Source organism: Lepidochelys kempii, chromosome 2 (genome assembly GCF_965140285.1).
Source record: "Lepidochelys kempii isolate rLepKem1 chromosome 2, rLepKem1.hap1, whole genome shotgun sequence".
Taxonomy (NCBI): Eukaryota; Metazoa; Chordata; order Testudines; family Cheloniidae; genus Lepidochelys; species Lepidochelys kempii.
The window spans coordinates 234211836-234224800 of NC_136381.1; positions in this window are offsets into that span (position 1 = coordinate 234211836).

The window sequence follows — 12965 nt, forward strand, 5'->3', positions numbered from 1 at the left end:
CTCTGCATTTATTGTGTTTACATGAACATGGTTTCACAAAGGGGAAACAAAGGGAAGTATGCTGTGTTGTGTACTGAAATAACGAGATGTACTAAAATGCCTAGTCACTTTGCTGGATATATGCCTCTTTAGCCACAGAAGCTCTGCTTCACATTTTTGCTTAGATAATGAAAGTAATGGTATTCCGCACGTACTTCATTGCAAAAACAGGAAGGATGTTCCCTACTGCTGAAATTGTTGAGTTTTAGCCTAAAACCTAGGAGTATTTCTAGCTGTGAATACTTCACTTTTTTCTCTTTTGTATTGAGATTTGACAGAGAAGTTTGTATTGAGTAGAAGCAGATACTTCATTAATAGCATGCTGTTGCTGTATAGCTTAAAGTCAATGGTTTATCAACACCACAAACTACTTCAAGCCAAAGAGCTACCTGCTAACCAAGAAGAGCATTTCTGATTGTTAAATGTTGTGAATATTACCTCCCAAGCAATAACTTATAATTACTTTTCAATGCAGATTAAATTAATTAATTCAGATTTTTGATCCTAAATAGGGGCACAATAAGGGAAATAAATAAGTGATTTAAATGATCAAGTTTCACCTACAAAGAACGGAATGTTTAACTATTTCCTTTTGGGAGTGCTCAGTCAGGGTTACATTTTGGCATTAACAATTAAAAAAATGTATTTTATATTTTGCAAGCAACACAGACAAAGATACAAAATAAGGGAGAACGGTTGATTACAAATTGAGTGATGACAGGAAGAAAGAGAGAGCCAACAAATGCATCACATGCCGTGTGCTTTTAGAAGGGCACCATCTCTCTATAGCAAACAATGAGGATTTGTAATTTATTCATACACAAAGAGAAACAATTATATTTATTCCATTTCCTAGTTACATCTGAATTAACTCTTTCCCCAAATTCCAGAAAGGTAGCCATTCAGAAGAAAGTTACTGACTTCCTTTCTCAAATCATCTATCATTTCCCTCTCCCATTAAAAGTATACCTAATGTTCTTCTAAACCAGCCAGTATTGTCTAGGGTTTCTCCTCTCTTCATAACACAACAGTGATTGTGCAGCAGTATGCCACCAGTAAATGTATAGTATGATGATATTTAATCTTTAGAGACTTAGATCTGCATCTGTAGTGCACCTAAACTCCCACTTATGTCAATAAGATATTTCCCCCTCACCATTCATACAGCTGAATTAGTATTAAAAAGGAATTTTAAAACTCAAAAATAAAATGTAAAACATCTGCTTCAGAGCCCAACCATAAACAGCTTCGGAGTCAATCACAATTCCACCAAGTACTGAGTGCCCTCAGTGCCTATTGATGACAACTCATTGGCACAGCTAAGATTTTCATTGACGCTTCACCCACACTGTTTTGTTCACCAAAAGTATTTAACTATAATGACACAGTAAAAATGAAAGGTATTACATACATAGTTACATCAATGTGATCAACACTGTGATTTGACAGTCTTACTTATATTTGTTGAACTTTATCACTGTGAGTAAACCATGTTTAAAGAGAAACTCAAAAATAAGCCATTGCAGGACCTGGACCTAAAGGAGCTAACAACTGTCACTGTAGCCATGCCTTTCATTACAACAAAGGGCAAATAATTAACAAAATTCACCTCTTTTTTTATTTGTAAATTGCCTGTGAATAGACATGAGAAGATTGTGATTTATTCGTTATTCAGAATTATTAGCGAAATAATTTTGTGCAAGTAATTCTTGTTCTGTAGCTTGTTCGCAAGAAGTGCACTATAAGTATTTGAAATTTGAGCTGTTTTGATTTTGGACCCATCAGTACCATGGTATGTTTCTGTGCCCAGAACTGAAGTCTTAGAATCAGAGTTAAAGTGCAAATATTCACAACTGTCAATTCCAAATACACATGCTGTGAATATTCCCCTACATCCAATTAAAATTAGCTGTTTCAGTGAATGTACCTGACAAAAAACTAACTTGCTACAATACCTGCAGATAGCAAACACAAAAGGGACACAAAGAGAGTCAAAACAAATTCATTTACATGTTTTTACAAATATGCCTGGAAATGTTTTTTCAGTGTTCACCTATCTCTGCAGTACTGTTCCACCCACTGCAGCATTTTTTATTTTCATCCGTTTTCCTACAGCAGAATGAGCTTGCTCCCAGTTCAAATATATACAATTTAGAGGGTGCATTTGCTAGCCGGAGAAAATTTGAAAATGTTCAATTGTACCCCATAGATGCACAGATTCACACAATAGCCAGCCACTTAACATTTACTACCCTTAATATTTTGCTATCCTAGATAACTGTCTCATTTGCCTTTATGCAAAAGCCAGGCCCTAGCCATACTTATCAGTGAAAAGCTAGAGTTTAAAAGGTCAGATTTTCCTTTAAATAAAAAGAAACTTATTTTTTAACGTTAGTTTTCTTTTGTAATTTTGATTTCAGTCTTAGCCACATAATTTTAATATAAAGACAGCAAAGACGCAGCTATTCTGTTTGTGTACAGCCTGGGGTAGCTGTTCTGAGACATATCCTGCTTGTCTTACTCTCCTAAGAGTGATCCCATTGACTCAATGGGTCCAATTACATGAGTTCATCAGCAACAGAGACTGAATGCTAGTTTTACTGTTTCATCCAGAATAAGTTCATATTCTAGGGTCAATTATTTTGTGTGATGGATGGAAAATGTAGCTAAAATTTGAGGATGGAAATCTAAGGTTAGCAGAGACCATATGAAAGTCTGATTGTGAAATATGATCCAGGAGACATTTACTAAGGGTCATTTCTTATTCAGGCAAAACTCCTCTTAAAGTCAGTAATACTTTGCTCTTTCATTAATCGCACTGGGAATTCTGGCTGCAGAAGGGCTGAGGAAAGCCTGCAGGGTTTGGCACTAAGAGCACTAATAATTTTCCTCTACAGAAGGCCTGGTATGTGCAGTGAGTAAAAATCATTTAATTGCAAATGAATGACAAGAAATAATTTAATGAAACACCACTATGGTCTTCAACAAAAATACATGAATGGTAAGATACTTTTTTGTGTCAGGCTTCTTAAAGAGAATGCAGCAGAAGGAAATAGCCTACGAAAAAAATAAAGGTTGCACTGAAGGAACATATACAAACCCACACACAGGAAAACTGTTGGGGACTTAATAGTGGTAGAGGTAAATTGGCCACTATTCTTTCTATCAGAAAGAGACCAGAGTATTTGATTAAGTTAAACAGGAGCCATTTCTTTGTTCCTGAGAACACAGAAAACCGCATTTCCACCAGACAACTGAAACAGGGAGTCCAGGGAAAAAAATCTATTAAGGAGATAACAAAGGAGAAAGGCACTTATACTAATTTTGGCAAAATTCATGAAGCACCCTGAGAGGTTTATAAAAGCTATATTCTTCTCAGTCATGCAGAGAACAGAAGATAGGAGAATATTGAAGAGTTGTCCAAGAGACTGGTGATTTCTGGGCATTCTGTGATAAGTTAAAGGCCCCAATAACTCCCTATGAAATAAGGTAGGCAGCTAAATCTATAAGGACCAATAAAATATGACAGCCATATGGATTCACATCTAATTTTTATAAAGACATGAACACTTAGCCTTTATAGGGTCAAGATTATTTCAAGAGGCAGTATAGAAATGAAGGCTATCAGATTCAATGAATGCTATCGTTATAGCTGTTTTACATAAACCACACAAATAAATGAATGGCTATCATGCACACTATAACAGTCCTGTATCAGGGGGTGTTAATCTGTTTTATTAATTAATAATTAATTAATCTGTTAATCTGTATTAATCTGTATCCACAAAAACAAAAAGGAGTCTGGTGGCTCCTGATAGTGGTGGCACCACTGTAACAGTCCTAGCATTCTGACTAAGGAGCTTGCAATTCCGTTGTACTACATGGAAGAAAAACAATCCAGGCTCATGATCCTTTGAATAGAGATGTTTCAAATCAGTAAGTTTCTGTTTTTAATTCTATAAACTGCTAAGGAAATTAAGTCTGGAGCAACATGTACCAATCAGATTGTAAATGAAAAAAAATCAACAACAGCTAGCAGCAGTATTCAGAGAAATTATTCTTCACTTTCAGGGAATAATTTTCTAACCCTCTAGTTTTATCTCTGCTATAGAAGTTTAGTTTCTAAGCAAAATCAGTTACGTTTGGAAGCTTATGTCCACAATGGTGATATTACTGATGCATACACATTCATTCAGAATGTAACAATACTTACCTTATATTGGACAAATTCTGTACTTAGTGATACCAGTGTAAATCTATTCACCTCACTGCTGTTACTTTGCATTTATACTGAAGAGAGAGCAAAATTTGGCTCACTGACTTCATATTTAGGTGAATATCAAGATTTATTATCCCTCTAGGTAAACAGTGACCTTGGCTTTACCTTGGTCAATATTTACTTCTCAGGCCAATAAATCTTTATATTAACCGCAATTGAAGTCAATCTCTGCTTGATAGATAAAGACCAGACAGGATTACTATGAAAGCAGCATTCATCAGATAAAGTCTGCAGGTTAATTTACCTTCTTATCCACATAGCACATTTGATCCAAAAAACTGGGTCAGAGTAACAGAGTGATATTGCAATAAAGTGATAAAAATATAAATCAACATCTGATGATCCTGCTTGAGACCAAAATTTTGAATTTACAAGAAGAGAACAGACTTCAAAGACCTGATCTAATGTCTACTGATATCAATGTGAGACTTTCTATTATTTTAATGGAACTTGGATTAGGTCCCAAATCATTAGAAGCAGCATGAAGTGCAAAGAAAAGAGCGAGGGTTAGAGATTTTCTTTAATACAATGTTCAGAAAAAAGAAAGAGGAAAAAGGTTACAAAGAGTTAATATTTCTCTTCCTGAGTTTTATTTTTGTTGTTATGTATCCCAATAAATGTCAAACATCACACTGATTAAATAATTCAGTATACAGCTATCTCCACTTCTAAGATAACTTTAAACAAAATCATATACTTTGTCTAGAGGTCTCTCAGATTTCTTCTATCCTAGATTGTGCCATATTTCACTTTTAAGTGGGCCCTCAACTGCATAAAGTATTTATGCTTAACCATTACCCAACAAATAGAAGCTCTGTATAAAGATAATTACTTCAGATTATGGAGACATTAAATATTTAACTTTCTGAGGAATAGAATCAAAGCAGTTTAAAGACTAAACAAACTGCAAATTTTAACAACACCTATTTAAGATCTCACTTAAATAAGTATCAGACTATTTACTCAGGCAAGTAGCCCCTTTGAAGTGAATGGGATTAGTCATGGGTGAAATTCATCCAACCTCTGTGCAGAGGGACCAGCACAAGGCATATGTGTCACTCAAGCCCCACTTAAATTCTCAAAATAAGGCTTAAGTGGTCCATAGGCCTCTTGCTAGCCTTCTAGATGGGGTGAATGTCACCTCCTATATGTAAGGGGAACGTGAATTGTCTCAGTATTAATCCATTTTAAATCAAATATTTCCAAGGGAGGTCTTTAAATCAAATATTTCCAAGGGAGGTCCTCGGTTTTCTGCTGAGTTCTTATTTCAGGATCCTGTGTTTCCCATGCAGCACTGATGATATTACAAAGATGTCTTAATGACAGCCTCCAGGCTGTGCAGGGAAATGTCATACAAACTCCATTAATAAATCATTCTATTGGTACAAACCATTCCAATGGCGTAGCCATTTCTACTAACAATACAATACGTTTGCACATTTACTCAGCATAGATATTCTCCTTCCAGTCCAAAGTTAAACTGTTCTGCATATTGTTTTTGTTCTTAACTGGACCACATTAACTAACGAAATAAATGATAAGGCAAAGAAAAGGAGACAGACTATAGAAAGAAAATAAGTGGACAGCGTAATGCACTTTTGATTTTCATTCATTATAAATGATCAACTCATAGCTTTACTTCTCTCTACACCTAATTAGTCGTCCCTAACTCATGAAAATAAAATGTATATTGCATTTCACATTGTGATTACTTATTTTTTCTCTGCTTACAACAAATTCTTTGTACTTACAGAGCCTATTGCAAACATAAATAAATCAAGACTCACAACATCTTTGTGAGCACTGTAGGTAAATAAATATGGTTTTACCCATTTTAGAGCTGGGTAAATTAAGACAGAGAGAGTTAAATGACTGCATAAAGATTACATAGCAAGTGAGTGGAAGGCCAAGGGAAAAAAACCAATAGGAGTCCTGGCCCCCAATTCCCTATTTCAATAATCAGAAACTGCCTTCGAGGAAATATGTGCCTTGCTCTATGATCACATACATAATAATACATCAAAATTACTGTATGGAATTACTTTATGAAGTAATGATATATCTCATTATGTTTATATAAATATATTTTTTCAGGTATTTCAATATATATAATATACTTAACTATACAAATGCAAGTGGAGGTGCTGTTCAGGACACTCAGAATGTGTCAGCTGGTGCTGTCAAAACACACAGAAAGCCATAGTCCCTGCCTTAAAGAGTTTAGCTAAGGTTGCCTCTGTGTATATGGATATTTATATGCACAACATCTGCATCTAGAGTATCATTTTTATATATCAATAATATCAAATAAATCTACACAGGGCCACTATTTTTGACTAGTGTGTATATCTAGAAAGGGCTAGGAGATCAAGTCCTGTATTTAAGCACCAACTCAAGAGACAAGTGGTGTGTAGTGCCCTTCAAACTTTCAGAGCCTGGGATAATTTACCAATGAGCTTCTGTATTAGCTAGGTTCCTTCCTGAGTGATTCCTTTATGGGTTTTGGCTAATCCGGCCTCAGCTCTGTCTGGTATAACAGCACCGTGCTGGATGGTTTCTCCCTGTGCTTAGTGTGCGGAGATCACAGCTCCCTGGAGACCGATGGATCGCAGCAGCCCCCGCTCAAGCCTGCAGCAGCTAGACACAGGTTATATAGTCCCTGTTGCCATGGGAGCCGCGTTCCGGGGGTCCCAGGGGACTCACTGGTTTATTTTATTACATCAGAATTGATCAGCACCAGGCGCTGCTGTTGCTGGTGCCGGTGCTCTGAGCTTGGGAAGGGACACGCGGCGCAGCAGTAAAACCCACCCCCTCTGGCAGCAGCAGCTGCGGGGGAAGATTTGCGTTTCCAGGCGTTGCGTCAAAACGGGATTTGTAATGATTTGGGATTGTTTTTCGCGGAGGGAGTTGGGATTTACGTGGTTTGCTTTTTTTCTTAAAGCTTCCTCCCCTCCTTTTGAAAAAAGTGCTCCAAGTTGTTGTGGAAATTTCAGCTTCCACAGCGCCAGGTTTCTCCCTCTGTGTGTTCTTTCGATCAGCGTTGGGCAGGCATTGCAAATGGCTAGTAAATTGCCTTTAAAAGGCATTGGCAGCTGACCGCCCGTGCATGGTGAGCAGCTGATTGGAGATTCTGGCCAGAACTGGAGCGCAAAACAGAAAAGAGGAGAATTTGGAAGGTATAAAATTAGGAGCACAAGCCCTGTCGTGGCCTCCTCCCACCTTGATGTGGATAACTACTTCCTAGCATATCGTGTGCCCAGAGAGCTGGACACAAACGCTCGGCAAGAGCGCGTTTGTGTAGTTAATAAAGTAAAGGAATGGCTTTTAGGAATTAATTCTACCCATTTAGACGCCAATCTGTTAATGAGAGGTGGAAACCACCAGTGATCAGAGAGGAAAAAACGAATAAAGGGGAGCCCGGGTTGTGGTGAGGGAGGTGGTTGATGAAGGGTAAAATGTTTATAAGGAAGAATTCAGACATCTGGCTCTCTCTCCATATATAATCCTTTCCCACCCCAGCTGCTTGATCTGGATTCCCTCAACTATATCAAACCCAGCCGCGATCTTCCTTGCTTTATACGTACTCCAAACTTTCCCGTCCCAAATAACACTGTGCTGAAAACCCCTGGCATGCTCCGTCCTCCCAGCAAAAGAAACCTCCAGGTCTTCTCCAGGCTATAAATATTAATACACTGTACTTCGCAGGGCATAATTATCTCCCCTTAATTGCAATTCAACCCAAAATGGAGCAGGCTGTCATTCACACACCTCTAAATTATCGTAATTAGGTGTTGATGTCAGGCGAATCCCTTGACTGAAGGTCATTCCTTGCACTCAACAGTACAATATGCGGTGTTATTCTGCCTCAAACTGCGACACAAAGATAGCGGAGCTCTGCTCCTGCGAAAGGTGCGTGCTGACCGCAGGGATGGAGGTACACTGGGAATGGGAGAGGGAGGTGCTGGGAGGAGCATTTGCTCACTTTGGCTCAGCTGTAGATTTCTTGGGAATAAGGTAGAGATTGACCAGTTGATGTAAATAACCCTCTGTTGGCTAGAGCGCAGAGCCCCTTCAAAGCGGCTACTTCGAGGTCCATGATGGGAACATTCTGGGGGATAACTGTTATCAGCCTTGTCCTTTCACCATACAATTCGTAGACAACGAAAAATTAGCACCACCGACCGCAGGCAGTGAGTGGTTGGGCAAAAGCCCCCCAGTAACAATGTCCCGTACAAGGACGATCTCTGGCTCCGAGGGTTTAGTGCTAGGAGGCAAAGGAGTTTGGAACCGGGAGGGAGGCGCCTCCTTCACGCAGCTTTGAGCCGCGAGGCTGCTCCGGCCGCGCGGGCAGAGCCTGGGAGTGTCCCAGGAGAGCCGCCGGGAAAGTCAGCGGCGCTGGAAGGTTTCCATGAAGGCAGATCTGCGCTGTACCCGGCCTCTCCAAGGAAATCCCAGCCCCCGCGGGTGGCAGCGGGGCTGGACCGGGGCGGAGCCGGCCCAGAACAATTCCGCGGCCAGTCGCGTAAAGGTTTTCACGACACCCCCCAGGAGCAGCATTTAACCGTGGGCTGCTCAGGAGAGCCGGCGGCGGGTCACTTCCCCTGGCTTAGCCGCCACGATCGGGCCTGCGGCTTTGCCAGCTGCCTGGGTCCAACTGAGAGATGCCGGACTCCGGCCCTTCCCTACGGGGCGCTTTGTAAGCACCGAGCAGAGCGCGGCCCAGGCTGCCCGGCAGGAACGGCCAGCGGGGGAGCCAAGCCCCGTGGCCGTCGGACGGGGACTCGCTCCGAACTCAGTCCTGGGACTACTGTAAACGCCCCCAGCCGCTGCGCTCCAGCCCTTTGCCGGCATTCCCCGCACAGGACAGCCCTGCGGAGAGGGGCACCTGTTACCGCGGCAGGGCGCCCACGCGGGCAGTTTCCTCTCTGCCAGCTCCGGCTGCGGGGGAAGGATTAGGTGCAGATATTTACATCCCCGAGTGGGTGGCGGATAGGCTGTGATGCACCCGGGGCTGCCCGAGAAGTTTCCCTTAATACTATACTTTCCAGCTGCTGCATTTTTTCTCTCCTGACTCCGGAGGGTGTGTCTACACCGCAATTAGAGACCCGTTTCTGGCCCCTGCCAGCTGAGTCGAGGTAGCGGGGCGGGGGCTATTTAACTGCGGTGTAGGTGTTCCCGATGGGTGTGCGGTAAGGGCTCTGGGACCCTCCTTCCCGACAAATCCAGAGTCCGAGCCCCGCACCCCCCAGCATCCTCCGTTACCCTTTAAGGGTCCGATCCTGGTGTCTCTGCGGCTAAAGTCCCTTTGACTTCAATGGGAATAGGAGTCAGAATCTAGGGCCCGCTCCGACACTTTCCTTGCTCACAAAAGGCGGAATCCTATGGAGGGTTTGGTCGCAGGATCGGGCCCCGGCGTTTGCTGGGAATGTGTTTTGGTCCCTTGTGAGATGCAGGCTGCGCTGAAGGGCAGCCAGGCGCCGCCGGGACCCCTCCTTCCGGAACAAGGAGTAAGGACACCAGGGAAAAGCTGCGGGCCGCCCGGTGTCCGCCCGCCGTGCCCTGCCGGTGCTTTCTACCGCTGCCTGGGCAAGGACGGGGTCGGTGAAACCGATCGGTGAAGATACGCCGTAAAAACCGCACGGGTTTGTGGCTCAGCCTTCGGCAGGGCTGGTTTCCTGCGTTTCCCTTTGTCTAAGCGAACTAGCTCCATGTTGCCGGCACTGACTCTGCAGACTCGCGTTCCTTCTCCGGCTGCCGATTTCTCGGTCATGGACCCTAGCGGGGCTTTTTCTACTACAGAATCGCCCAACAAATTGTTCTGGACTCGAGCAAAATAACCAACGCCTCCCTCTCTCGCCCCATCTTTCCCACAAGGGACAGTGAGCATATTATGGAGGACTTAAGCCTCCCCTTCGTGATTACTGTCCAGCTTCCAGAAGCCCCTCTAGTTTTATTTCACTTTAATAAACAATGAATGGCATTTCCCGGACAGCATCACTATCATTTGAGTTCACTACCCATTCCCACAACATCACTGAATATTTTTGAAATATATGCTCTTAGTATGTAGTCCAAGTAATACCCTCTGCTCCTCCGGAATAAGAACACAAGCAAACTGGGAGCTAGTCCCTAACAGGCTTGGCGGCTAAAACCCAGGATGCTTTAGATCCACTGGGGCACAAACGAAAAGCACATAAGCTTAAGTTGTGCGTATAAAGTCACAAAGAGTGAAATGAAAAAAAACAATCTTTTTTTGTATTGGAAGCGAGGTTCGTTTTAGCATCATCTAGTTTTATTTTACATAGGTTGTAATGTCACCTTCATCATAATATCTGAGCACTTTCCAATAGTGCTTTAAGCAATGTGACAAACACCTGTCAAATGTAGTTAATTTTCTCTCTTATCCTCTTCCCAGCATGAGTCCTAAATTCACTAGCCATTACCTATGATCACATATCTGCCAAACCTATGAGGTATAATACACAGACTGCAATCATTTCCCAAAAGCAAACTATGAAGGAGCCTATCTACTTCCACTATCAATCAACCTGTAAAGAACATCAGATGATTAACTATAAAATACATAAGTTTATGGCATCTTAAGTAAATGTTTGGAAATTATTAACATCTCCATGGTTTGTATTTTGAGGCCCAGGTATGCAAAGTTGGTTCACACTGGAGGCGTTGCTGACCTGATGTTTAAACAGGACACCATCATGTTAAACATCATATTATATATAGCCTATAGTTAGGGTTTAACCTGTAAACACCGATACAACACATCCCCCAATATAAAATAAAATTAATAAATAAAAATGAAATTGTGTTTATCCCTCAAACACACCAGACATTGTAACTTGTATCTAAAGCCTTGTGTACATGAAACAGTAAGGTGGATAAGGTGTTTGTTATTTCTAAAGCATACTAATGTGTTATGCATTAATTGGTCTGTGTAGACCCTGCTGGTGTGCACTAAAGATTCCCTAGTGAGCTTTGATGTAGTCCTCTTTGAAACAGTACCACATTAAAGTTCACTAGGGAACATTATAAAGAGCTACTCATTACAGTATATGCTACCATAATGACTAATATATATTATTCATTACAGTATATACAGAGAAAGCCCCAAACCACACCGGTTTTTGGACATCTACATAAAACTCAAACATTTCTAAAAATAAAACCAGAAAAATGAAATTAATACTCCCCAGCAGAAACCTTACCTATAGGTAAGATTCCATGTCCATTGTAAGACCCATTTTCAGTTGTGTATAAGTTTGCCAAACGTACAACATTTGGGCTGAAATTTTCTAAGCCTGAGGTCTATTTCAGGGTTATTTTGGGGAGGGGAAGTTTCAGCTAAAAATGGTTCAGCTATTTCCAAGAACAAGGTTAGGGGAGAATACACTGATTTTGCCCAGGTTAAAAATTCTTATAAACTTTGAGAAACTTGATGGCGCCACGCCTTGGAGTAGGAACTTGAAATTTGTCAGCGTCGTTGCCTTACTGTCAGAGATGTGCCTTTTGCCATGACTGTGAAAATTCACCACAATCTGACCAATTTATAAGCCTCTGAAAAATCTCCATTTGCACTTGCTCATTAAAGTTTGGCAGCTAAATTCTTCAAAAGTTCCCTCTAGATTGAGTATGCCCCAGCCTGGGGCTGCAGAAGTTGAGCAGGACTTTTCCTACAATTGCTCCTCCTGGCATCCAGCAGCTGCTGCTGTGGAATGGGGGCACAGGCACTGAGAGTAGGGAGACTGGCTTTCCTGTGGTCTCAAATTCATCCTTCACCTTGCTGACTCCTGGAGGGGAAGGAGAAGGCAGCCTCACTTGCATGTAGAAGGATGAGAAGCCAGGTGGTAGGGGACAGAAGCAAGAGCCGGGACTGGGGGTGGGTAGGTTAAGGCCAGGAGCAGAGTGGGCAGCAATCATAAACGGGGAGGGAAAAGATAGAACCAGTGGGAGGGGGAGGGCAGGAACTGAGGAGGGAGAGATTATGAGCGGGGAAAGGAAAATGGGGTCAGGAGCAGAAGCTTGAGGGAGATGGGGAGGGGCATGGGACAGGGAAGGCAGAGAAGTAAAAAAATTGTGTGATCCCCCTGACCTTTATTATAAAAATAAGAGGAAAAATGTATCAAGTTCACAATAAAAGCTTACAGAGAATATGTGACCTTGCACGGTAGGGATGTGTGGGGGGAAGAGAGAGAGCATATGATTTGCCTCACTTTAGACTGTAATAAAATTTTAAATGCCTTGTGTCCCTGACTGCCTTTCTGCCTACCTGTTGAGATGCACTGCACTGGAGCACACTTCCTTCAGAACATGAAATTAAACCCATTGTTCCTGAGTTTCAACATTCCTTTGTTGTCTAGCTGCTAGGTGTGATGCCTCCTAACAAAATGTGCTTTCATCTTCCTGGATTGGCAGGCCTACATCGAAGATAACATCCTTTTGCTACCAGTTACTCTGTTAGCTAAACTGGTACAGACCCGTGCGGTGGATCTAAAGATCTCATCTCTACGGCTGACCGATGGGGTGGGGGTGGGGGGAATATGTTTCTACAAGATGAACTTTTTTGTATTTTTAGTTTTAAAACCTTAGGCTCTAGCTGGTGGGACTGATCTCTCCAGTATCGGCGCTTCCA